Source organism: Rhinolophus sinicus, linkage group LG15 (genome assembly GCF_036562045.2).
Source record: "Rhinolophus sinicus isolate RSC01 linkage group LG15, ASM3656204v1, whole genome shotgun sequence".
In the NCBI taxonomy this organism is placed as follows: Eukaryota; Metazoa; Chordata; class Mammalia; order Chiroptera; family Rhinolophidae; genus Rhinolophus; species Rhinolophus sinicus.
This window is the reverse complement of record NC_133764.1, coordinates 18,692,340-18,719,096: the sequence shown is the minus strand read 5'-3', so window position 1 is coordinate 18,719,096 and position 26,757 is coordinate 18,692,340. Positions and strand designations below refer to the sequence as shown.

Sequence of the window (26,757 nt, the reverse complement as noted above, 5' to 3'; positions counted from 1 at the left end):
GTGGCTTGGGTGGGCCAGCAAGCCAGGGTCTCAGGGAATCACCAGGGCAGGGTAAACGGTATCAGCCAGGTTGATGGAGACTCAAATATGGCGCCTGCCTGCGTCTGCATGCTGGGTAGGGGGAGGGCTCAACAAAGAAGCAATGGCTTCTGCCAGCACTTCTGTCTGGGAGTAAGGTGCCCCTCCTCCCTTTGCCCTGAAGCCAGACAATTCAGTTCCTCCCCATAAATCCCTGGCATCTTTCCAGCGGCTGCCCCAGCACTGGAGCTCAGAGTGAGTGAGTCCATCAGCAAGTAAGTCCATGTGCAGGCCCTTTAAGAGGACAGCCTGGGACTCCAGCAGCCCTCCTGTCTCACTCAGCCACAATCTCTGCTGGTTTTCATAGTCAGACCTTGTGGGGACTTCTCTTCCTGGTACTGGAACCCTGGGCTGGGAGCCTGGTGTGGGGCTGGGACCTCGCTCTTCAGGGGGGACCTCCACAGTCGAGACATCCCTCCTGATTTTTAACCACCACATGTGGGTGTGGGACAGCCCATTCTGCATCTCTACTCCTCCTACCAGTCTCCACATGATTTCTGCACATCCTTAGTTGTAGGACTTCTGTTCAGCTAGACTTCAGGTGATTCTCAACAATGGTTGTTCTGTGGTTTAGTTGTAATTTTGAGGTGGTCATGAGAGGAGGCAAGCACAGCATTTACCTACTTCACCATATTGACCAGAACTCACCAAAGATTTTCGATACCTCGTGAACAGAGTTGTGTCCAAAGCATGCTGGAAGTGTAGAGAAAGAGGCACTCTCTTTTGTCAAGAAGCAGTAATGGTAAGGGAGATTAGGATTATGGAAGCTTCATGGAGATGATATTTAAGCTGGACTTGAAGGGTGAGTATGAGCTTGTCCGGTGAACAAGGAGAGTAAATGACATGTGCAAAATCACAGAGGTTTAAACAGCATGGTGAGCTTCTTCTGTGCCTTTGTAATGAATGGTTTTCAAATGAATTCCTGTAGGGCAGTCTGATTCCAGCCCACCCTTAGGTTCAGAGTGGGTATGTTGAGCAGAAGAACAGGGTAAGGAATAGAGTTCACCCAAAGCACAATGACACTATCTGAGAGTTCAGTTTGATTCCTTAGTTCTCAAGGTCTACAAGGCCTGATCCAGCCCATACAGCAACTCTCAGGTGATGCGTAATTCCACCTCCTGGGAAAGAGTCAATGAGAGGGACTGGTAACCGTGGAAAGGGGTGGGTATGACACCAAAACGGGGATTGGTGAAAGTGAGAGGGAGGGGACCCAGAAGACGCACCATGTCTGTTCTGCACTTCTGTTTGTCCTTACATTTTTACCTAGTGTCTACAAATTTGTAATGAGTAACTAAATGAATGACGTCAAAAGCGGGACTCTTGCTGTAAAACAGGAATGTACTCTTCTTCAGTCCCTAAGTGCCAAAATACATCCCACTGCCCCTTGACCCTTGGCCTCTGGAAACTGGTAGAAGGCCAATCACAGTTTTTATAGAAACTCCAGGTGAGCTGCCAGCTCATTGTGCATTGAGTCCTGGCTGCCCCTGTCTGGATTTGACCTGCTATCCCAAGTGTGCGTTGCAGTGAGAGAGCACAGTATGTCAGTCAAGAAACTTCCTGATGTTAAGTCACGGAAAGCTTGACTCAAATGGCTTAAGCAATATTGAAAGGTATATCTCACATAACAAGAATTCTGGAGGTCAGGCAGTTTCAGAGTTGGTTAATTTACCAGCAAAAATGGTCATCAAGGACTCAAGTTCTTGCCATCTCATCTTCAGGATACTTGTTTGTCCTCCTAGGCCAGCTCCCCTCATGGTCCTAACATGGCTGCTGTAGCTCCGTGCTTCACATCGCAATGACTAGAATTAGAAAAGGGCTGTTTCTCATCATTCACTTCTTTTCAGGAGCAAAAGAGACCTTCCCAAAAGCCTCTAGCAGATTTCTCCTCACATTTTAATGTCTAGAACGGCCTCACATACCCTTGCCTATCAATCACAGGCATAGGGACCAGACAACCATGGTTGGCTAAGAATTCAACCAATCAGGATCCAGCCTCTGGGGTTGGAGAGGAGGCCATCCTCCCCTGAAGCTATGACCATCTGATATCCGATTAAAGCTGGGGTCTGTTGGGTAGGCAACTAACAATGTTTGCCACACACAGGTCTCTGGTGGCCATTACATATGCTTCATAGGAGTTGGAGGACAGACTCTTCCATTGGCATTTAGATGTGCATAAAGTAAATCTATTTTATTTCTGTGAGTTCTGTTTGGTTCTTTTTCAACAATGCTTGCTTACTCAGAGTCTTAAATGTCCCTTTTATTTCACGAATGTTCTAGCTTTAATGATTTCAATAACAGGTATTTTTGCAAGTCTGACTCTGCATGTGTGTGCTATAGGCTTCCATTCGTGATGTCTTGTTTCCTTACGTGTTTATTGATTTCCTCAATTTTCTTCTAATTTATCTGTAGAAATTCCTTGAGGCCAAAGATTAAAATGGGCTCTTTCAGAATGAATGTGTGCTGGTTTCTATCAGGCACTGGAGACTACTATCTGCCTTGGACCACTGTACGTCCTCAGCTTGAGGTTTTGAAGTTTAGGCTGCAAACTCTACGTAACTTGGGGCCCCCTGCACAACTGGTTTTTAAAGGTAAAGGGAATTGCAAATAGAGTGATTGACCCAGGGCCTATTTTTACCTTTCATTTCTGTTCTTCCTCGTTAGGAGAAATTAGTGGGACCCGGGCTCCCCATTAATTATTCTAGGACTCTGCTTCCTGTGGGAGAAGGAGGGTTAGGAAGTGCTTCAATGCAGGCTACCTGCTAGAGTCCAGTAGAAATTCCTGACATTTCTGAAATGTAGATGATATCCTTTTCTAGTTGTACACTGAGGTTCTTTTATTGTGTTTTATTCCTTTCAGGAACAGGGGGTGCCAGGTGGGATGGAATTAGATATTAGCATCCAGAATTACCATCTTATCCAAAAGTACTAAGAATTTCTTAGATTTTTTTTTTCTAATTTATGGAAAAGTTCTTTAGGTTGAAATCAGATATTTATAACATTTTGAGTTTTGAACATGTCTAGAGAAAGAACTGACTCAACTAAATATGCTATCTAATCTAACTGCTTTAACACACAGGGAGACAGGGTATGTTGCTTCTCTTTTCGTTAAAATAATCTTTGGATTTCTTTACTCCTGTTCTGTTAGAGAGAAAAAAAAAAAAAAACAGCTTAGAGAAATCTGAACACTTCCCAAAAATAATACCGAGCTGCAAATTTCTTTTGCTGTACTTTTCTCAGGAAGCAAAGCAAGCCTTTCCATTTCCTAACATGTCCCTCAAAGGTCAAAAGAACAGGGAATGTTTTTAAGGGCATCTTGTCTGCTTTTGTTCTCACCAGCCCTCAGATCCCCTGGGAATGCCAGACTCTAATAAGCAAAATAATCTAAGGAGTGGAAGAAACAGCAGGTAACTTTTAGATAGGATTCACCACAGTCAGAACACTGACCTTGGGTCAGCTCTGCACCTAGTTGCTGCTTTGAACTTGGAAAAGTTCCATCTGTTTGGTAACCAAATTCGAGGTGGGGGGGAAACCCTTCCCCTCAGGAAACGCAAATGAAGTGGCATTGGTAGAAAGATACAGGCAAGATGAGGTTCTATTTGATAAGCCAAGTACCACACATCAGGCAGAGTCCATGATGGAATGGTACATGTGGCAACACATATGGACTAAGTCCCAAGAGGAATTCCAGAATTCTGCACTGCTACAGACATCAGAATGGGTCTGGGGTTCAGCTAAAGAAGTGTTCTTGGTATTTCCCTGGAAGGTACTTGTCAACACTGTCACTTACCTTTGACATGCCTTGGAACCTTGACTGGTCCCACATGTTCTGACATTATTATCCACAGCAAACTTTCTCTTATTTTCTTATGTGTGTTTGCTAAGCTAAAGTCGGAACTGTGAGCTCTGGTTATTTCTGCTGCCTGTTATTACTCAGTTTGGAGAACACAGGGTACAGGAGGCTGTGTGTATGTGTGCGTGTTTGGGTGTGTGTGTGTGTAAGAAAGAGAGAAAGAGAAAGACAGAGAGAGAGAGAGAGAGAGAGAGAGAGAGAGAGAGAGAGAGAGAGAGAGAAAACAAAAGCTCCAAGCTACCCCTGTAAAAAGGTCATAAAAAAGAAGTGTGTTGGGCCGGCCCGGTGGCTCAGGTGGTTGGAGCTCCATACTCCTAACTCCAAAGGCTGCCAGTTCACTTCCCACATGGGCCAGTGGGCTCTCAACCACAAGGTTGCCGGTCCCCTGCAACTAGCAACAGCAACTGGACCTGGAGCTGAGCTGCATCCTCCACAACTAAGACTGAAAGGACAACAACTTGACTTGGAAAAAAGTCCTGGAAGTACATACTGTTCACCAATAAAGTCCTGTTCCCCTTCCCCAATAAAAATATTAAATAAAAAAAAAGAAGTGTGTCACCCTGGGATTAGCGGCATCACTGGCCTAAATGGGTCTAAAATAAAGTCTCTGGGAGGTCTTCGTGTTTTCCCCAACCCGATGCACAAACAAGAATACTTGTTTTGCCATACTTTTGAATATTGTTCATAATTAAACAGCATCATCTTTGATAGTTGACTGACTTGGCCATATAAAACTATAGCTTTACATGCATTTTTAAAATATTGTCATCTTGAAGATATGCGGATATTTGTCAAGGTAGTAGGATGGAACACATTTTATTTAGCAGTTAGTTCACCTGATTTATGACATTTAAAGGTTTAGGCATACAGTCTGTGGGTCTCCACAGAGCTTTAGTCCCAGGGCCGGCAAACGTTGGGGGTGGTCCTTAGGGGAGCTTTCTGGGGAGTGTGGTCCAAGCCTCTGCACTGACAACTTCTGTTGGGGAGCAGCCCTTCTGGAATTCTAAGAAACAAAATTTCCTCCGCTGCCTTGCACATGAAGGACAATTTATTTCAAGTCCCTTGGCACCAGGTTCCAGTTTTCACATCATTTGTATGTCGAGCTTGATGCTCTCTTATTGTGCCAGAAGTGGAGCCTTGTAAACACCAAACTGTTTAAGAACAAAACCCAGTTAGAACTAAAGAGCTGGAAACTGACTGAGTCCAAATGAGGTCCTTGGAGCAGAAGAATTGCTGCTACCTGGAAGCTTGTTAGAAATGCAAAGTCGCAGGGCCCTGCCTGACTAAATAAGAGTATCCATTTCAACAAAATCCCCAGCTGACTGGTATACCCACTGAAGTATGGGAAGCACTTCTATAATTCTGGGCTCAGGCTATTAAAGGAATAAAGATGAGAATGAGGGGGAGAATGGTGACTCAGGATCAGCTCGATGCCTGGGGATGGACACCCACGGGAGTACTGGGTCCCAGGTTTTATTGCTAACATGGAGACTTGGGTAACAGCACAGCAACCTAACAGTTATGACAGGGCCACTGGGTCCCAGAATGGGGAGGATATTCTAAAAGATTTTAGGGTGTCTACCCATCCACTCCTTTCCCAATATCCAGCTGCCCCTGAGTGATCACGTTGAGTACCGTGTGACCCTGAGCCCCCTGGCCACAACCCCAATAATCAGAGACAGACCTCACGCTCAAAGGCAGCTAATTCCTGGCCTGGCCAGTGACCTATGCCTAGTGACATGGCTTGAAAATAGGAGCTGAGCTATTAGATTCCTCTTTGGTGCATTTAGAATGTTGGGGGGTTACGAGGGTGGAGCTTAGGGTTCTGCAAAGTTATAAAGAGTTAAAGATGGGCAGCCCTCATGGGTTTAGTGCATGCCTAAGGTATGAGGGAATGGAGACAATGAGTAAGCAGAGGAAGCCAGCCAGAAAAGAGAGTGAGAGAGGAATGGAGTAGATACACACATACAAGGGGGTGGGGTTGAGAAAGAGAAAGAGACAAGAGACGGCCTCAGTTTCTACTCTTCCTCAAACCCATGTTTAGCTTTTTCTGGTATGAGCCTTTGATTCTAGCAACCAACAGATCCTTGACTAGAAGAGGAGGCAAATTATTCCTAATGTTCTCATCCTGAATAATCTAAGACTATTGATTTATAATCCTTCTATTCGTATGGGCTCAGAAATTGGGAAGGGCAGGAAGAGTGGATTTTGGTGGGAAGAGAAAATGTGTCTCTGAGGACCGACATCTCGGTGTTTTGGCACTCAGTTTAGCACTCAACGTCTAGCCTAGAGATTATAATAGCATGTCTTATTTCTTATTATTTGGTCTATCTCTCTGTTTTTGAAAATCAGAGGGAAATGTTCAAAAACCCAACAGAACGCTCAGATTAGGGGGATTGCTGGTTACGTACTTATTTTGAGTTTAGATTATCCAAATTAATTTTGCTAATAGGGTTTTAATATTTTCACGTTAGGGAAGCTTAATTAGGGAGATTTAAAATAATACTGCTAAAGCAGTCTTGGCTCGAACCTAACTGTGTCCATCACTGGGCTATGCAGACGTGGATGGCCGGGGGGGTTGGGTGGTACAAGGAGTCGGCTCTTGAGATTCCATTTATGTGAGCGCTGCAGAAGGAGCATGAACACTTGCCCGTACCAGAGGACAGGATGTTGGGGGCGGGGTGGGGGGGGTGAGTGTTTATCTGAGCGCTAGGGAGAGAGGAAATTCCAAAGATGCTGAAAGAGAAGAAGTCTGAAATACCAGGGCACAAGCCACATAGTTTCAATGCCCAGGTGACATCAAAATGTGACAAAAAATGGAGGAGGGGTTCCCCCACTTCAGCAGCAGAGCCCCGTGGGCGATCTCACTGAGGGCAGCCGCATCACTCGGGCATCCTAAGCCTCCTAGGCTGTCGACATCTTGTTTTAAGCTGACTTGCTAGCCTCTGTGTCATGTGACCTTGCTTTGTTCATGGTCTACACATTTAAACTCTGTCCAACACCTGTTTTTAATTTTTTTCAGCTCCTGATGTCATGCATAGTCCAAATTTCTCCTTGTCTCCTTGTCTCCAACAGGATTTGACTGTGGTGATTTCTTATCTGATCTCCCTGCTTCCATTTTTGCCCTCCTACACAATGTGTTCAGCATAGCTTGTGGGAACTTTTAAAAATGGAAACCTTCTCTTTATATCCCAATGTCTTCCCGTCATCCTTAGCACAAACCTAACCTCTCCCCCGGTCTACAAGCCCCATGTGGTCTGGTCCCTGCGATCTCTCTGACATCTCTTGCTTTAGCTTTCCTTGCTGTTTTCACTCCATCCACATGGACTTTCTCTTTCTCAAACACCCCAAGCTCATTCCCACCTCAGAGTCTTTGTGGAAGCTCGTCTGGCTGCCTGGGCACTCAAACACTACCTCTATTGCTAAGCCTTTCCTGACCTCTTTGTCTAAAGTGAACTGTTCCCTCTCTCTCTCTGCCACTATCATATGACTGTGTTTTTGTGTGGTTTTTTTTTCACTGACTGTGTCACTATCTAGAATTTCCAGGTGTCCTTTCTTGTTTGTTTGGTTATTGCTTATCTCCCTCCAGTACAATGAAAGCTTGACGACAACAGAGACCTCATCCGCCTCGCACGATGCCGTATTTCCAGCACCCAGAACAGTTTTGGGGACACAGTAGATGCTTAATAAATATGCATTGAAAGCACAAATAAGTGAACTGCCTCCTAAGTCTGATCTCCCACTGGCTGCTTGCATTGCATGCTTGCATTTGCTCTTCTGGCTGTGGAAGCTCCCCTTCCCACTTACACCAGCTTCTGGCAATTCTGATAAACTACTCAGAGCAAGCCCCAACCTTGGACTTTTCTCTAGCCCTGCAAGAGGAAAGCTAGTGGATGGCTGACTTTGTGTGCTTAGACTTTTGGTGGTTGAAACTATTGTTTCCTATTTCACATCCCCTGGATTCTGCAGAAAAAGACTTTCTACTGGCACTTTGCTCTGTCTTGCTGCTGTCTGCATGCAAACTTTGTTCTCCCAGAGAGCAGACCTGCATACTGACAGCACCTGGCAACTCACATCCAAAAAGGCCACCACCAGAGAGATGCTGATTCTCCTAAGTTCCCATTTGAAAATTCCTGGGGGGGGGGGGACGGGGACGGGACTCACCTGGTTTGTGTCACGTGTCCACCCTGCACCAGCCAGCTGTGGCAGGTGGACTGAGTCTCGGGTCTGTTTCTGGAGAAGGGAGGCTTGTTGTGAGCTGGGAATCTACCCCAATCTGTGTCTTTTACAGTGGCCTCCAGCCTTGGCTGATGGGACTCAGACTGAATATCTTACTCAAACTGAGCCAGTAAGAATCCCTCTCTCAAAATTTTGAGTGAAAGAGTATAGAGCAAATCAGCTCTGTTGAGGCATAATTTACATACAATAAAGCACACCCATCTTAAGTCCAATGAGTTTTGACAAATGTATGCACCCATGAAATTACCACCATAATTAAGATATAGAATATTTTAATTACACCCAAAGGTTCCCTCAGGCGCCTTTACCATCAACGCCTTCACCCCGTACCCAGTCAACCAAGCATCTGTCTCCAGCCACTACAGATGAGTTGGGCCCTTTCTAGAATTTTGCATAAATGGAATCACACCGCATGTATTACTCTGTGTCTGCCTTCTATCGTTTGACACAATGCCTGTGAAATGTATGCATGTTGTTGCCTCTATCAGCAATTTGTAGGCCACCCAGGTTGGGTCGCAAAATAACAGCCAATCAATAGAGAAGGAAGCCCAGATGCCCAGGGAAGTAGAAACGGACGACCACAGGGTTTAGGAGGAATAGAGTGACCTCCGAGCCTGATTCTAAAACAAAAGCTTTGAAAACAACCACCACTATCCAGGTATGTACAGTGCTATCCCATTTATCAAAACAAAGGGGAGAAAAACAAGCCCATATATGAACATATTTGTCTAGGAAAGATATACACCAAGGGGTTAATTGTGGTTATCTCTGGGTGGTGGGATTACAGAGATTTAAAAATATTATTTTTGCTTATCTAAATTTTCTACCATCCACAAGGGTTATTTTTACTTTAAGGAAAAAAAGTATTTTTATTTTCAAATGTGCAGCTTTTAAAATCAGGGTGGGAAACATCTTGAATGCTTAACATTTTTAAATGATGTGAACTGCTCCTAGTTACATTTCAAACCTCTTATGTGGCAGTTACAGTTCTGCTGCAATTGTTTAAAAAGCAAAACTTGTGAAATGGGATCATTTCTGACTAATGATTCACTAAGGCCAGTTATGTCGAAGGCTCTCTGAAGTCCTCACACATTCTAACCGCTCCATTTGGGGATTAAAACCTTAACTCAGTTCTCCTCATCATCCTCGAGCCTGCAATCAAGTGGAAAAAATTGTGTTTCCCGTTGTTCTCAAAATGTGGGCCAGCAGAATTACTTGGCAAGGTTGTAAACCCACAGATTCCTGAGCTGCACTCCAGAGATACTAACCCAGAGCCTCTGGGAGTGGAGCTCAGAATATGACCTTGAAAAACCCAACTAGGTGATTTTGGTACACACTCATCTTGGAGAGCCAATGCGTTGGTTTCTGACCAAATAAGGCTTGGCTCCTGCCCTGAATAGGCCTTCTAGGACCCCTATATCTAATTAGTGGCTCTCTACCTCTCCTCCCAAGACCAGTCATACCCTTAGGCAGACGAGAACGTAACTGATATCGAACTGGTATTAATCCTGCTTTGTTTCAAATAACCACATGTCCTTCGCTTTTGCACATTTAGATTAGTTTCTCTGGGGATCTGAGTACTGCCCCTGAATCTTGGGTTTTCCCAGTGTCCTTGCTGTCTGGGGACTCCTTCATGTCTATCCTGTTATGTCCCATTCAGGGGTCCTACAGTTTCGCATTGCCTGTCTCCTGGCAGATTCTGCGAATTTGATGACTGCCCTCCAGATGGAATCTTCTCTATTTGTGCATATATCAGGATCTTCCTCCCTCTTCCCCACCCACCCCATCATGGTCTTTGTTCTGTGCTGGTGACTAAGTTTATTTCTAGATGCAAGTCCCATTCTGCTGACTGAGTTCCAAAAGGTAATGGGAAGGAGACTGGCTATAATGACTTGGGTTTTTCCTGGACTTATTCCTCCAAGTTCAACAATGGAGGTTAAACTCATTGAGTCTTAGTGAGTCTCAGTGAAGTTGTCTTTACCTAGTCTTAGAAGAGGATTTTCTGGGTGCTGCTTTGTCTGTACTTGTCTCATCCTCATTTCTGTTTTAAGTTTTGACTGTTATATTCATTGAATTTATTCTTCAGAATAGAAATAATCAGTAGAAAACCAATGATTTGTTACTATAATGTCTATGTAACATTTAAAATCCAAATAGCATTTTTTTAAGAGTCAGCTCAATCGAAGCCCACTATTTCAGAATCAATAGCTTCTCTGACAGCACAGTAACACTTAAATATGGTTACAACTCAAATGCAGAAATGTGGTTGTTTGGAAAGCTTCATAAATTTCCAACTTCCTCAAATAGAATTACCACGAGCAAAATTTAGGGTTTTTTCCTACAGAACTACCAATACTAGAGAGTGGTTAGAAAATTCGAAGTCCTGAGGTCCAGCAGATTGTGTTTTTCAAAGACAGTTATCCAATATCTCCCACCTTACATGCTCTTCTGCAATGAGATCATGCCCCTCCCCTTTCCAGAGGTACTATCGAATTCCCCTCTCCTTAAATCTGGCCTGTATGACTTCTTCAATAATAGAATTTGGCAGACATGAAGTGCTGGGACTTTCAAGGACAGATCATAAGAAGTTTTGTACTTTGACCCAGGTTCCTTGAAATGCTCACTCTGGGGAAAGTCAGGCACCAAGTAAGAAATCTAGCTCCCCTGAGACAGCCAGGTTGTGAGGAAGCCCAAGCCAGACACTTGGAGAGATGGAGAAGCTGCCCAGCCCCTAGCTGTTCCAGCCGTCCCAGCCCGGATACTTGACATGTGAGAAAAGTCACCATCTGAGTACGAGGTAACAGGAATCTAGGCCTCTTCCGACAGTTTTCCTGTAGTTCTTCTTCCGAGTTAGAGATTTATGTCAAAGGACACCACCATTGGCAATTATGGCCTTAATGAGGGTCTTGAGTGTCTGTGCCTGGCAAATATTTTTCAGCTTACGTGTGATATGTGTTTCCTGCCCCTTCAAGAGCTGAGGGACTCCTGGATGGCTTGGCGTCAGCTGTTCCCACACCTCAACGGCTGGCTGGAGGGTGTTTCAGATGTGGAGGAACATAACGGACTGGAAACTGCGTAGCCAGCTTTCTACAATAGGGACCCACCTTTGTCCTGGCCTTTCTGGGAGTCTTCTCTGTTTTATCATCAGCCATTTTGAATTCTGCTAAAAGCTCAAACCACAACACAGAGAAAGAGCTAATTGAACACCCAAAAGAGATCCTTCTGGACTAAGAAGATTCCTGATACTCTGATTGAGATCATAGGGAAGTTGTCCTACAAAACGCAGTTGAACTGGGGCAACCTTCTAGAGAATAGGTTTTAGAAGCATTCCTTTCAGCCCTACTGGGCTCTAATTCACGAAGAATTCACTAAAGCCACAAAATGAATAAACAGATAATTATTTCCTCATTCAGAAATAACGACAGAGGGTCGTTATCTGATATTTCCACTCCCACTGGTCTACAGACAATTTTGTAAAGTAATAGCCTCTTGCTGGTTAAAAGGCTGTTGGTTGAGGAGGCTGCACTGTTAAATTTGCCGGGAAGAATTAGTAGCTTCATCCTGTTTCATTTCTTTAATTATGTCCTTTGGTAATTTTGTAATGCAGCAGGTGGGGGTAAAGGGATGAGCCCAGGGTTACTTTTTGCCTCAATGCAGACTGTTGTTGAAAGACCATCCACACCCTTTTTAGGCCATGCCGGGGCAGTAGAGAACATACAAGAAAGCTCTTATTAAGCTTCATTCCTAGCTCCTAGCAGCATCTACTGAGAAAACTGTAGAAACAGCAGAAATCTCTACCCAGTGGTTTCCTTGCTTAGGGACTCAGCTGCTTGGAAACTAATGCAATAATGGAAGGGGGAAAGGGGCTTCCTCTTCCAACTACCTAAAACCAAATAGTTTCCTTAAAATTGACACCCAAATTTGCCCACCTTTGTGGCTACTCCTTGCTGTAGCCATTGAAACTTTTGTTTGTCATAACAGGGGAATCCTAGGGGTTCTGCCTTGGTTTTCTGAGCCCCAGCAACAAAGCCCCTAAAGACAGCACCACATTTTTAAAGGTGCCAGTGTAAATATTTAAACATAACTACACAGCATGCTCTCCTTGAGAAGCACATCTTGCATTTGAAAAAAGAAAAGTCAGCTTAGTCCATCTAAAGCTGTAACTTATATCATGGTGAAACATTGCTGGCAGAAGCCACTGCTTATGCAAAAGCAACTGAATCCCACAAATTAAAAGGAAAACAATTTGCTGAGTCATCGTATCCTGGACAAGAATTTTAAACAGAACTGGTTTTAGTGAGCACAAAGCAACAACTGGAGACACATAATGGAGAAAGTGTTTGCTACTCTTTTGTCTTTTTTTATTTTTATTTTTCCCAGTTGGGATAAATGGACATTATGGCCATGGAAGAGTCTGTAGGTTTTCCCTGAGTGCTTGCCTATTCTTCCACTCCCTACCCTCAACTAAATGAGACTGTCATTTTGGCTCTTCTTTTCCTAAAGAAAGAAGTGCGGACCAGCTAGCAGCCCTAGGTAATTTTTTTTTTTTTAGGATTGTATTGGGGAAGGGGAACAGGACTTTATTGGGGAACAGTGTGTACTTTAAAGACTTTTTTCCAAGTCAAGTTGATGTCCTTTCAATCTTAGTTGTGGAGGGCGCAGCTCAGCTCCAGGTCCAGTTGCTGTTGCTAGTTGCAGGGGGTGCTGCCCACCATCCCTTACGGGGCTCGAGGAGTTGAACAGGCAACCTTGTGGATGAGAGTCCACTGGCCCATGTGGGAATCGAACCGTCAGCCTTTGGAGTTAGGAGCACGGAGTTCCAACCGCCTGAGCCACAGGGCTGGCCCAGCCCTGGGTATTAATCCCAGAGGTGATCTTGGCATTTTCCTCCTGAGACCCCGCCTTCAAACTGCTCTGATCTTTGAGAGCCTGGGTGTCTTAGAGAGACATGCTAAGCTTCTGTAATATTTTTAAGATTAGATATCAATATTGGTGGATATTCAGACATTTTATTGGTAATATGTTTTCTAGTTCACAGTGAAATTATAGCTATCTGCTATTTAATAATTTGCCTATTAAATTTGGCTTTTTATTTATATGTACTCTTCTAAACATTGCAAATTGAAAAAAATCATAAAAACACTTCTAATTATCAACCACATTTAATATTACAAATAGGGGCAAATTCAAGTGCCTTTGGAAGGTAAGCTCATTAAACCTATGAGTTCAGCGGAAGTCTTTGCAGGTACGACTCCAACGTGTACGGTATATGGATAAATGAAGACATTGGATCTTATGGAAGATCTTGCTAAATCTAGAAAACCTGAGGAATCTCTCCCCACTCCCTGTCCCCAAACAAACATGGATGAATTCCCTATAGTACTCATGGTAAAAAGTAGAAAAGATGTGGGTCTGTAGAAGCAGGAGATTTCACATAATGATGGAGGCAATTCCCATAACATGGAAAGATGAACTCACTGGGAAACTGAGCCATGCGGATGAGCCCTGCCAGAACTCCACCCCACCCCCCAAAACCCAGAAGGCAAGAAAAATGAGGTACATCTTAGGGTCCAGAGAAAAGAGGTCTGTGAAAGGACTTTGATAGTTTCTGTCTGTCACCGGAAGAAACATTTAAAACTATTTTTAAAACTTCCTGTGATTTAAGCATCTTACCTCTGTCTTTGTGACACAATTACTGTAATTCTTTGCTATCCAATTTTTATACAAAGTAGTGGACTGGGAGAATACCATTTTATAAGTTAGACTGATTTCCTTTATACAGTTTAGAGCTATACTTGCTTTTGTGTTTGATATAATCAACTTCTGCTAAGTTCATTTTTTTGAAGACATAATTTATTTCAGAAGAGTTTTCCTTTAGTGGAGATTTTTATGACTATCACATGGAGAAGGCTGGGGAGAAACAGATGCAGCTTTAAAAAAAAATAGCTCTATTGCTTCTATGCCATGTCATACAGTGGAAAGAATAATAAATTTCATTTATGAATAGCTTAGAAGAAACAAAGGAAGACCTAAACTTAATTTATAATTAAAATTTAGGTATAGTCCATTGTTTATACAACCTTTCCCCCCAAAAAAGAATTATGCTAAGGGGAAACCGTTTGTTCCTCTAAAAATATTACATTATTTGGCTCCATCAAGCACTTAAAACTCAAAATTTAATGTGTCTAGCTTCACCTCCCCTCTGCTGAATAGCATGGGCTGTTTTTGCTTGTTAAACTAAATAAACAGCAAATTTTAGATTACACTGTGATGATGAGAGATAAATTTAAGCCTAGGTACTTAAAAAAAAATTCACTTACATGCCAAGAGGTAAGAAAATAAATGCAGACTATTACATAAATGATTCATTTGGAAGCTTTCTGATTGTTTTGTTTTAAATAAGATGCTGGTTGGAAATAAAAGGGCTCTGAAGTAGAAGCCTAGCACTGCTACGTTTTATTGCCTTAGGGCCTAAGGAATACAATTTCAGAAACCTCAGCTTATGCAGCAGTTACCTTAATTTGGTAAAGAAAAAGGAGCTGGGCAAATATCCCTGATGATGGACTTCTAGGTAGTTTCCAGAGATTAAATACCACTGTTCCATTTTACTCTTACAATTTTTCCCACATAGTCTCGGGAACGTTACAATGACTTTTCCATTGTTCTCTTGGTAAGGGGACAGAATGGGCACTTGAATCCTGAACTACTTATTTATAATAATAATTTTTAAAAATGGGTGCCAAATTGAAATGGGGATGGGCTGTGGTGGCTTTGTAATGTATCAACTTGGCTAGGCTAAATTATATTTCCCGTAATTCCCTCCACGTATGTTTCTGGCTAGGGTGGACCACAAGAGACATTCTTACACAGATTGGGGCTTGGAAGTAAAGCAGCAGCCATTCTGTAGCTCACATTATGGCTTATCTGTTGGCTTACTTCTTTGGCATGGGACAGTGGCTGGATCTACAACTGCTCCACCTTTCCCTCCTCCAGCTTTCCCAACTCCTGCACCAGATATATGAAGAAGGGGGACAACTTCTCCTGCATGGTGTCTATACCTTCAAGGTCAGAGGCAGTGAGAACTGACATTGTTTCAGTCTGTGCTTGTGGGTTCTAGCTTATACTTGCTTTTCCCCACTTTACATCTATCTTCCCTTCCAGGCTGCTTTCCTTGAAGTCTTCAAATTCCAGGATTAGGTGTGAAGACAACAACTTTATAGAGACTGCTTAAACAGTTCCCACAATTGAGTAAGATTAGATATGATATATATGACCTATGATACACACACATAGATGCACACGCACACAGTTTCTTGTGGCGTTTGTTTCTGTGGTTGAATCTTGACTGATAATATTATATTGATTTTGTAGTTGGGTAAATGCATTATCTTTTTTGGGTTTGCACTTACCAAAACTTTGTCATTCAGAATGGTGTGTTATAGGTTGGTTATGTAAATTTTGTACTTTGAAGATTAACTACAGTAAACTTAATATCTGAATTCTGAAGAACAATAAACTTGATCAGATGAATAACTTGTTCACATCTTTAAACTTTTCCCAATTGCCTAACATAAAATTGTTATGTGACAAAATAAAAAGAGATAATATACACATACTTCTTAGAAATGTGGAGGTAAATGTCAGAAGAGACCAATTTAACCTGTTGAGTGTAAGCCTCTGAATGGCAGGGAGTAATGATAGAATGGGAACTGAGGGTATTAGGAGCCTTTGCTTTTGGTATAAGTCTTTTTTTTAAGCATTATTTGCCCCCGCAACTAATTGCATGAAATATTTTTATAAAAATAAACATTGGTTACAAGAAAGTTTTAACCACAAGCAAGTCCATGCCCCCTATCTGTAATACGGGAGGCGAGAAGGAAGGAAACAGGAAAGGTTATCGTTTGAGTTAGACAATAGAATTTAGTTTTGGAGAGATTCCAATACAAGTTGAAAGGAAGGTCAAGTTTGGGGAGTAATATGAAACTGTAAGGATAAGAGAATGAGCTCTTCCTTCTTTAAGAGTCATTTGTTACAAACGGAAAGTCTTGGCAATATCTTCTCAGGCTTCTCTCTCCTCCCCACCTCTCTGCCTTCTTTTATCTATATCTAGTGTACTAACAGAATCCAAATCTAAGAAATTATTGAAACAAGATAACATATTGAAGCAGCTCCTTGCAGAGCAAAGTTTCATAGACTTGAGGAGCTTTGAGTGGTATAGTAATGGCCCTAAACAGTAATTTTCACTTAAGAAAAAACTTTGATTCCTCACATGCTTGATTATATTTTTAGCCTCATTCATTTCCTTTTCGTGACTCAAGCATCTGGATTTCAACTCCTTGCCAATTCTACATCTTCAATTTGACCTTTTGCTCGACATTTATTATTTTCCACCCAAGTTTGTATACAGAAGTATGATTTGAGACTATCAGGACGACTTTAAGTCAAGGCAATGGTGAGAAAAGTTAGGTAGCTAATCCTTTAGCAATGCTCACCCCCTCCCCAAAAAAGTAAATGGATGGGAAGTTTTAAAAAAGAAAAAAAAAAGATAAGGTTAAGAGGAAAACAACAAGAAAGACAAGTAAGGATAAGTTCTGGGGAAATGGCTCTACTTTGGCAGAAGAAAATCAAATTGTATATTTAAGAGTTTTGCTAGTCCTATTTCAAAACAACAAAACAGGTATTATCTTACTAAATCACTTATATCGATTTTAGAACTTCCCATGCCTCCATAATTTGTAGTTTATTCCTCAAGTCATTTGGTAATGAATTTCTAATGAACCCAGTGAAGCCTGAAAGCTAAATGAAAAGTATTCTAATACTGTCCTATGCTTTCCTATGTAGTTTCTCCTTCTGCAGACATAAAGCATTTTACAGATACTTTCTCTTTTATTCACCAAGCATTTCTATGACTGCAACAGAAGTGAATTGTCAGGAAGAGACCCAAATTCCAGACTTCAAGTTCTGGACTTTTTCCACGGAACTCTGCCACCTCTCTAGACCCAGTGATGTACTTTCCAGACTGTGGTTCCTTCTGATAGATGATTGTTCTTCCTGATACTTAATCACCCAAGAAATCGCTCATAGAGAGGATGGTTTCATCCCGTTCATCAACCCCTTTGGGTACAGTTCCTCAACCAGTTGCACATTCAGTTAACACCCGTTCTTCCTGACTTCCCATCAAAGAGTTGCTCCTCTGGCTTCATGATCACATTTGCAGGTGGCTTTAGAACTCTGGGATGGAAATTGCCTGGACTGAAGGCAAAGCTCCTTTATGAGACTACATGCTCTTAAAGGCGTCTCACCTACATTGAGCTTTGATTCCCCTTTAGAGATATTGGTTTGGCATCACTTTTGGTTTGAAATCACTTTTTCCAAGAGAACAAGTCAGGAGGTTGGCAGACAATGGAAGGTTTTGATGGATGTCTTTGTAGTTGACTCAAGGATGCCACGACGCCTTGCCCTGTGACTCTGAAATCATCTCTTTGTGCTTTCAAATTATATATCAATAAAATCGGAATCTCTCCAATGACAGAAGAATTACAGGTTTTAAAATATTATAAGATGTTGATATGAGGGCAGGGCCCAGCTTTTAAAATGTCATTTACTACCCATAATTCTTATGTATATTGACAAAAAGAAAATCATTAGAAGTGTGTGTGTGTGTGTGTGTGTGTGTGTGTAACAGTAGTAGTAGTAGGCTGTATTGGAAGTGAAATGAATGTTAGATGAATTGTCCAAAATCAATGATTACATCAGACAAGCCACTGAGAAATAAGGCTGTGTCGCTTGCTGGCTCCTCATAGGATAGGCATCCATTAACGTTGGCTGTGTTTCAACAAATAAAACGGAAAAACAGAGCCCTTATTTCCCCACCCAAAGGTATTCCCCCAGATGCTCTACCCATCCGATGCATGAAAATATATGAGAGAGTGGGCCATGGCGACGGCAGCGCTGTGGCTTCAGCACCGTGAGGACTGTGGGCGGGGGCATCCATGCAAGTTGCAGGAGGCACTGTCTGTGACTGACCTGCTGAAATGTGAGAGGACGATGTTCTCCAAGGCATCAGGCTGCTGGAGCAGCTGCTGTCCAAAGGGAGCAAAAAGGAGCAATGAGGCAGTATCTGCTATCCGGAGGGCACGACCAGCGCAAGCAATGTGAAGAGGCCCTGAGACATATGCAAGGGCTGCTGAAGGCAGGGCAGTCAGGAGAAGGAGTTGGAGCAGGAAAAGCCTGTTTCTGTTCTTCCTCCTTTGTCATCTCCTCGCCCCCCGCCCACTCCCCACCATCCCTGTCTTTATCCTCCCACACTTGGCTCCTGCTCCCCAAGTCCCTCTGGATTCCTGGTTGTTAAGATCCCTTCCCTCCCCATACGTTTAGGCCCTTTCAGTCTCCCGTTTAATGCCCTCCCTCCAGGCAGTTCCCCTCAGCATCCCCTCACCCCCTTACCCTCACCAAAAGCTTTCCTAATGAGATTTAGCGGTAGCCAAATTGAACGATTGCTAAATTATTTCTCAGCATGGATTATTTCTACATATATATATATATATAATTAGTCTAGTTTACATGGATTCCTAATAGCATTGATTTTGAATTTCAATTTCTAAAACCAATTTCTCAAATTTTGCCATGAGTCTAATAGCTAACAGTACGATGCAATATAAGATAAGGGCCAAATGGGACTTAGGCAGGTACTTACACGGGGAAGAGAGATGGAATGAGAGGCCTACCCCATGAATCCATCGGTGCCCCAGGGTGAGGTGATGAGAAAACTAAGGAAGCGTATGACGGGGCAAAAAGGGGTAGACGTAATGGCTCAGGATTCTTTGATCTTTGATCCATACTAAGTTTTCAGTTTGGCGGGAAAATCACCCTAAAACCCAGGTCTTCAAATCGATAACTTCATGGTGTCCACGAGACACGTGAGCGTAAGAAATCAGGAAGAGGAGTTCAAATCCTGGTTCTGCCTCTTACTTTAAGTGCATGAATTTGTAAAAGCTATTTGGTCTCTTTGAAACTGTTTCCCTATCTGTGAAATGGGGTACATTTGCTGGGAAGATTAAATGAGCTAACCTGACAAAGTCCAGACAGAGTTGCATAAAGTTAGCCTTCTTCCCACCCTTTTTAGCCCTTTGCTCGACAGTGGGAGCAAACCTGTATTCCACAACTTCCGGATTCCCAGATCACGTCGAGCAAGGGGGGGAAGGTGGCCAAATCCTTATCAGGCATTTAAGCTCCTAGTTTATTTGCTATCTTCCCTCAGTCAGACTTATCACTGCTGACATAACTCTCAAAACCTCTCTGGAACTCAGTTCATTCCTCAGTGGGATAAGGAAACAACAAGCTATGCTTTTAAGATACAGATTAGATAAGGGGCAATGAACATTTACAAAATACGATGTTACCCAAGGATGAATGTGCAGAGGCAAAACACATTGTCAGTAAATGTTATTACTGGATAGGGCGGTGTTTCCCAAAATGTGGGGTGTGAACTGCTGGTGGTACACAAAATGATTTTAGATGCGGCATAAAATGGCATAAAATATGTAGAAAGTTATTCCCTTTTCAATGGTCTTTGATTACATCAATAAATAATTCTCATTTGGGGTCTCTGACACTTGCTTATTTCTCTCTTTAAAAAGAGAGCAAACCTCAGGCTCCACGCCTTCAGCAAGAGGAGCAACTAAGCAGAATTTAGAAATACTTCCCAAGTTTTATTTTTTATGTTTATCTTATTATAGCAAACAATACTGGTTTTCCATTTATGATAATGGCAAAAAATTATTTTTAAAATAAACTGAAGTTTTAAATATATTACATATTAGAGATTTTAAAAATTTAAAAAACATGTTGACAAATGAAACTATTAAGTACTAATAAGTGGATTCAGACAAATTGAAAAGGTAGTTTGCAAATAACTGAAGTTTAGGAAACACTGGCCTTATGGCTGGGGAGTCAGGATACCTGGATTCTAGTCCTGCTTCTGGTAGTAACTTACTGTGTGACTTTGATGAAGTTATTTAAATCTCTCTGAGGCTCAGCATCTTCATCTGGAAACTAACAGGTCTTGAGTAGGTGGTCTCCAAGGATCCTTCTGGTCCGAATATCCTATAATTTGAAGATTTGAAGCAGATGATTAGGGCAGTTTCTATTCTATTGGCTGAGAAGAATCAATGGCTCTGTCTTCCTACCCTATTTACCCTCCACAACCCCCTTCAGGCATTTTGATATCTAATCTGGAAGAAACATGGATCCATATTTTATTAACACTCATACATTTAACTAAGGCATATGTTATTCCAAAACTGCAAAATAAAGGAAGGAATTCTTTGTAATGGAAAGAATAGTGGGTTTTGAGGGAGATGGTGTTCGTTTTGGTCCTTGCTGTGCCACTTACTGATAATGTGACCTTAGGTAACCTCACATTCCCTTTAGCACCAAAATTCTATGAAATGCAAATGAGTCTATAAAAAGGAAATACATCAGATGAGAATTCACTTCCTTTCCTTTGTAACTGAGATATTTACCATCTCACATAATATTTTAATATAGACTCCAAGCTGAAAGATCTTCATTTTGATATTAACATGGCATTTGGGACATAGTAATCAATAAATATTTAATGAACAAATAAAGAGTGGCTTCTCGTGAACATGAGGCCAAGAAGAATCACATTTTCATCAGATAAGAACTTAACTAAGTCAAAGGGAGTTAATTGAGCACATACTATGTGGCAGACATATTTGTCAGGCATTATACCTTTTTGTCTTCCATAAAGGACAAGATAAAAAAAGACATGACCTCTGTCTTCCATTAAATTATGACCCTTCCCTTTTGGGGGAGATGGCACATATACAAATAGCTACATAATTCTAAAACAACTACAGTGCTACCAGAAAAGTGCTGAGCTTATGAGCAGAACTGTGTCTCATCCTCATTCTTTCACTAACTAACTGTGTGAATGTGAGAAGTCATTTGTACATCATCCATGAGTTCCATCACCTGTAAAATAACTTTACACTGTATGATCCCTAAGGTCCCTTCCAGCTACAAGTCTGAAAATGACTGTCAGAAATTAGTTTAAATATTTAGTCTTTAAGACTTTTAACTATATTGGAGGTGATCTCTTCAATACACTTATTTTTCTATGTAAAACTAATAAGTAAAGTCACCAATTTGTTTTTTATTGTTTTCCATCCACAATTGCTTCAATCTTTGAACTCTCCTGCTAGTAAACTTCCTAATTTCCTTTCTCTTTATTTTTGTAAAGACAGTAGTAGGAACACTTGCTTTTTAAACTAACCTCAAATACCCTGTTAGGAAGTTAGATGAGATCCAATTCAATTCCATTCAACAAACATTGAATATCAATTATGTGCAAAGCCCTAAAAATGATTCCAAGATAAAGAAAGGTCATGGCCCTTAGGAACCTACAACTAAGTAGAGAAAAGGAAACATTTCCATTATATCAAGAGTATTCATTTCATAAAAAGGAAAAAACAAATTCAGGAAAAAAACAATATGGAAGATATAAAAGAACGAGAAATGATGTAGAGGAGTGTTGGAAATAGGTCAGAAACTCCTCAGCCTAAAAAAAAACGCAACCCCAAAACTATGAGCTATACTAGCAAGTAAAGGCACCAATAGGAAGATCTTGCATTCAAATCCATTACACAAGGGCAAAACTGGCTCGCAGGGGCCAGAAGCTCCACTGGAGATAACCTGTGAGCTGTCCCCAGGACTTTCTGGGGTCCCTAGAAAAAGACAAAATTCTAGCCAATGCAATTGCCCTCCATCAGAAGGGCAGGCAACTGGAGAGAGAAAGACTCTGGAAGCACTTCACCAACAAGAAACAAAATAATAGAGGTGGAGGACAAGTAAGAGAAATCCTTCCATAAAGGATAATGTTCTTCCCTCTCGTAATCTCGATATAGAATGGTCACAGGCAGAAACAGTCAGAAAAACGAAAATGCAAAGCTCTGTCAAAGGTTTGACATGAGGATAATCTCCATTACAGTGTGGAATATTCCATTTTATGCAGATTTCTCCTGAAGGTCAAGGACTAAGCTAAAGGACACTGCCTGCGTGTAAGTGCCCTGAGTTTAGGGGTAAGAACAGGAAGGGAATGGATCTGGGTTAGCTCAGCAACAAGCATAGGGAATCCTCCAGAACACTGGAGACGGGCTTCCTGCTTACTCTTTTAGATATAATATGATAATTTTTGTATGTGCCGCCAAGGGCATTCTGGCTCAGTCATAAATGTAGAAACATCTAGACTAGTTGTACTATTTTCCACACTTATGAGCCATTCGGGGGGATAGTGGTAAACTAAGGTCAAATTATACATCTTGGAAAACCCAATGCTAATATTCTGCTCATTTCCCACACTGTCAAAACACCCCATATTTTGACAGTGAAATGAGAAAGAAAAGTGAAAAATAAAATGGCAGGGGGACCACTATTAGACATTGCATCCCAAGAAAGACTACCAAGCCAAAATGGGCTGTCACCAGAATTTTCCTCTGGACCCATTATCTTTCCAGCATATTACACAACTATAAAGGTATCCACTACTGTTTACTGATGCACATGTGTATATATATAAATTATGAGTGTCCAGCTAAATCCTCAGCAAATTCCACCTCTTCAATCTAGAATCCCAGACTTATCTCCATAAATTCCATGATTTGAAACTCCTGCCTTAGCACTCAAGTCCTGAAAAACTTTGGATGAATTTGTAGGCTTTGCCTAAGACTTAACCTGGGGGGAGCTGTAGAATCAATAATAGCAGAGAGGTCCAAAAAGCAAACACAAACACACAAACAAGCAACTCTCCTATTGCTTAAGCAATGTGGGCTTTCCAGGCTGTTATTAACTTTTTTTGTTTGTTTGGTCTTGGTCAATACAGAGTCAAAAAAAAAAAATTATGATAATCTTTTGCATCTTTGAAATTTAACTCCATTAGGGAACAATAAAATATTTGGCACTTTGGATGTTAGGGCTTTTTTTTTTTTTCTGGTGGTGGTGGTACTGGCTTCAAACCCCTGTTGCAAAATTTATTAATTTTGTAAAAAATCTTAGTCATGTTTGGTTGCTCTTTTAAATAAATATTGCTTCCCTTTAGTTATAGGGAAGGAGACACTTTCTGCTCTCATCAGGACATAGGTTTAGAAATAAGATCCTGTAGGAATCCTGATTTAGAAATTTGTCTCTAGCTTTAGAGACCTGTATGGGTGCATATCTCAACAGTAATTCACCTGAATTGCTATAACTTTTGGTGAATATGGATTTTCTCAAGAAAAAAGGTCACAATAGTGAACTGAATTAATTCATGACATCAAGGGAAATACACCTACAATGTCCATGAGTAATGAAAAGTTAACTACAGGAGAAGCCCACCTTTGTGTGCTATTAAGTATTATGTATTCTGTGGAGGAAAGGAAAAAGTTCATCTCTGAATAAAGTTAAGGTTACCTGCAATGATGTGGTGAAAAGTTTTTTTTATCAACATAGGATAATATTATCTTATAATATGAAAGAAAAAAGACAAGACACAAATTTTTATATTGTAGCCTACTCCCAAAAGTAATGATTTACATATGCATGGTTATATTTTCCTCGAACAAAAGACTGTAATAATTATTGCTCCCCCTTGCTTATTCTTCTGTACCTCTCTGCCAGTATAAAAAAATGGTACAGAAATAACACACCCTTAAGAGGTATAACTACATGAAAATGTCAGACTATTAATACGTTTTCCTGAGATGTGAGAAAATGGAATATAAGGGAGGATGCAAATTTTAAAAAATATGTATTTCAAGATAGTGTTTCAAATTTCTCAAAAGAAATAATATCTACATGACAAAAATTCTGAGTAAATCAGCCTTAGTAAATTACACAGTAGCAATGTTTCGGGAATAACTCAAGAATGAGACTCAGGAGAACGGGTTTTCATTGGTAGGGTTTGTTTTGGAAATGAAGTGCTTTCCAGAACCTTTATTTATTATTTTGCTTATATATTTCATGCTGTTTTTATAGCTCTTTGCCAATCCCTTATTTCTTATGAGAATTTGATCTTTCAATTTTTCAGTTAGCTGGGATTACTATATATAAATATATTATTTAACACTTATATCTGACACTTAGTATCTGTGTCAGATCCTGTTCTAAATGATTTTCTTATATTAACTCACTTAATCCTTAAAACTGTGAAGTAGGTACTATTACTATTCCCATTTTATAGATGAGAAGACTGAGGCATAGGGAGCTAAATAATTTGTGCAAGGACACACAGCTAGTAAATTTTAAAAAGACTAGAAGGAAATACAACAAGTGGTTTCTCAGGGTATAGGGTTATAAAGGATCGTTAAGAGAAATGACATGACAAGTTCTTGAACTATGGACGGTGGCAGCAGAGCTGGAACAGAGAGGTCAGGCTCCAAAACAGTTTAAGAGAAAATACTGGCAGGGCTGTGGACTGGTTGATTTGTAGGGTTGAGAGAGAAGGAGAGGAGTCAAAGAATACTCCAGCCTCTGGCTTGAGTCACTGACTGGGTGGACATGGTCACTAATGTAGGGAATACAGAAGATGAAGCAGCTTTGGGAGAGAAGATGGTGTGCTCAGTTTGAACAGGTTGAGCTTTATTGTTAAGTATTTGAATATGCAAATGTTAAACTCAAGAGAGAAGTCCGGTCTGGACTTGAGAGTCCTCACACAGATCTGGTAGCTAAACCCAAAAGAGAGGTTGCCATAACCTAGGGAGAGAGTGGAAGCAGAAAAAAGCTGTGGGCCAAGGACGAAACTCAGAACTCCAACTTTATGGGTTATGCAAGGGATACAACGTCTATTCAGATTTAACATTAAAATAAAAAAAATAGACATGAAATGCAAAGTATATATTTGCTTTTCAAGCTAGGTTTCATTTAGGAGACACAAGGTAGCATGGAAGTAGGGCAAGGCAGTCAGACAAGTTTGAGTGCAAATCTAGCACTTCGCCATTTAGTAGCTCTGTGACTGCTGTCAAATTACTGAGTGTCCAGAAAACGTGACTGATTCATACACTACTCATACTGTTGTGGGTATTAAATGGGTTCATCCCAAAAGCACTTATATGGCCCAGTACCTAGCATGGACCCAATAGATATTCGATATTATCACTGACGAGTAAACAAATCACAAAATTATTTTTCATTCCACTATCATGCTTTGCCAGTTGAGAAAATGATCAGGAAGTCTGTTGGTTAGCAGGAATAAACTACAGAGGAATTAAACAACTGTTTGAAAAAGCCATCAAAATAATTCACACTCAGGAACTGGTATTTTCCATGAATTTGTATGGTATAATACAAGTACACAGAGGTAACAGCAGTTGGTTAAAGAAATTAGAAATGGTGATTTATGATCCACAAGACTTCATTAAAAGTTTTCTTTTGTTCTACTCTAAATATTCAACAACTAGCCCCAGTGCTTGGCACAGAGTAAGTCGTCAGTAAATTGTGAACTGGAGATAACATAGTGATTTTTTAAAAAAAGATGGGGGATGAGTTCTTATATCTGCTATTAAACATTTCACTATTGTAAGAATTATCACTCATGCAAGGAAAAAGGTGAAGTAGACACCCTACATATTGTCATTTGAGACCTCTGTGGTGGTTGGCGATGCAACTCCTCTCCCATCCTATTGGCCACAAATTTGAAATTCCCAGCCTTAGAAGTCCTCCTTTGGAACAAGTTTTAGAAAATTCAAAAGGGCCCATTAAAATGCAAACCTGCCACCTGTACACGGGAACCAACTTGGCTTCTGGCAGACACTGACACGTGTATCATGACCACTGTGTGAGTAGCTGCCTCCTGGAGGCTTCGACCTGGGGTGCAGGAAGAGCCGCTTCTTAGCTGACCTGGTGGCGTCAGCCTTAGCCAGAGGCCAGGGCACCGCGGACCACCAGCCACGCTGCATCCAGGAGGCAGTCCCGGCTGCAGGGGCAGCCAAGACAAAGGCAGCCCAGGGAGGTCCCGGGGGGGGGGCGAGGGGGATGCCATCACATGCCTCCGTGTTTCTCACGCCCCGTCACCTCGGTCCTTCCTAGAACCGGCTGACTCACGTCCGAATGATCGCTGCGTGACGTGTGATGCATAGCAGTGTTCATTCACCCTTATCTCGTTTTGTTTCATCAGTGCGACCTCGGATTCCCCAGCACAGGACGGCTGGGCTTAACAGCTTAAGTGTCTTTTTTGTTCTTTTCGGTTCAGCTCGTTTACATTCCATGCACTCTAAGCTGCGGGCTAATATGTATTATACAATTCCCGGTCTGCTTTTTCAAAGGCACTGCAACTTGTAAACACCACGCTAGGGGCCTCGGCCGGGAAAACAACACAGAGTGATACGCACAGTCAGTAGGTTCCCACTCAGGTTCCGGCCTCTGCTGAGCTCCGGCTGTAGCTCCGCCTCGCCCCCGCCTCCCCGCTCTTCCTGCTGTTCAGGGTCGGATCCCGCCTGCCAGGTCAGCGCGCACCGGGAGGGAGGGTGGGGCGCCGAGCCCAGGCCGTCACGTCCCGAGCGTCGGGAGGCGGAGCCTAGAGTGTGATGTCACTA

The 26,757-nt window shown here is 41.7% G+C and overlaps 1 long non-coding RNA gene across 2 annotated transcripts; it reads right to left on the bottom strand.

Moving 5' to 3' along the window:
* Window positions 1-26,739, bottom strand: LOC109457637 (uncharacterized). Of its 2 annotated transcripts, XR_012492386.1 has the most exons (4): window positions 26,554-26,739; window positions 20,163-20,272; window positions 2,714-18,249; window positions 1-1,877 (listed from the first exon to the last, which is right to left on the bottom strand). It is a non-coding gene; the product is annotated as an uncharacterized LOC109457637 (long non-coding RNA). The 2 variants fall into 2 exon arrangements; XR_002139052.2 differs by lacking the exon at window positions 1-1,877 and having other exon boundaries at window positions 2,416-18,249.
* Window positions 26,740-26,757: the final 18 nt, after the last annotated feature.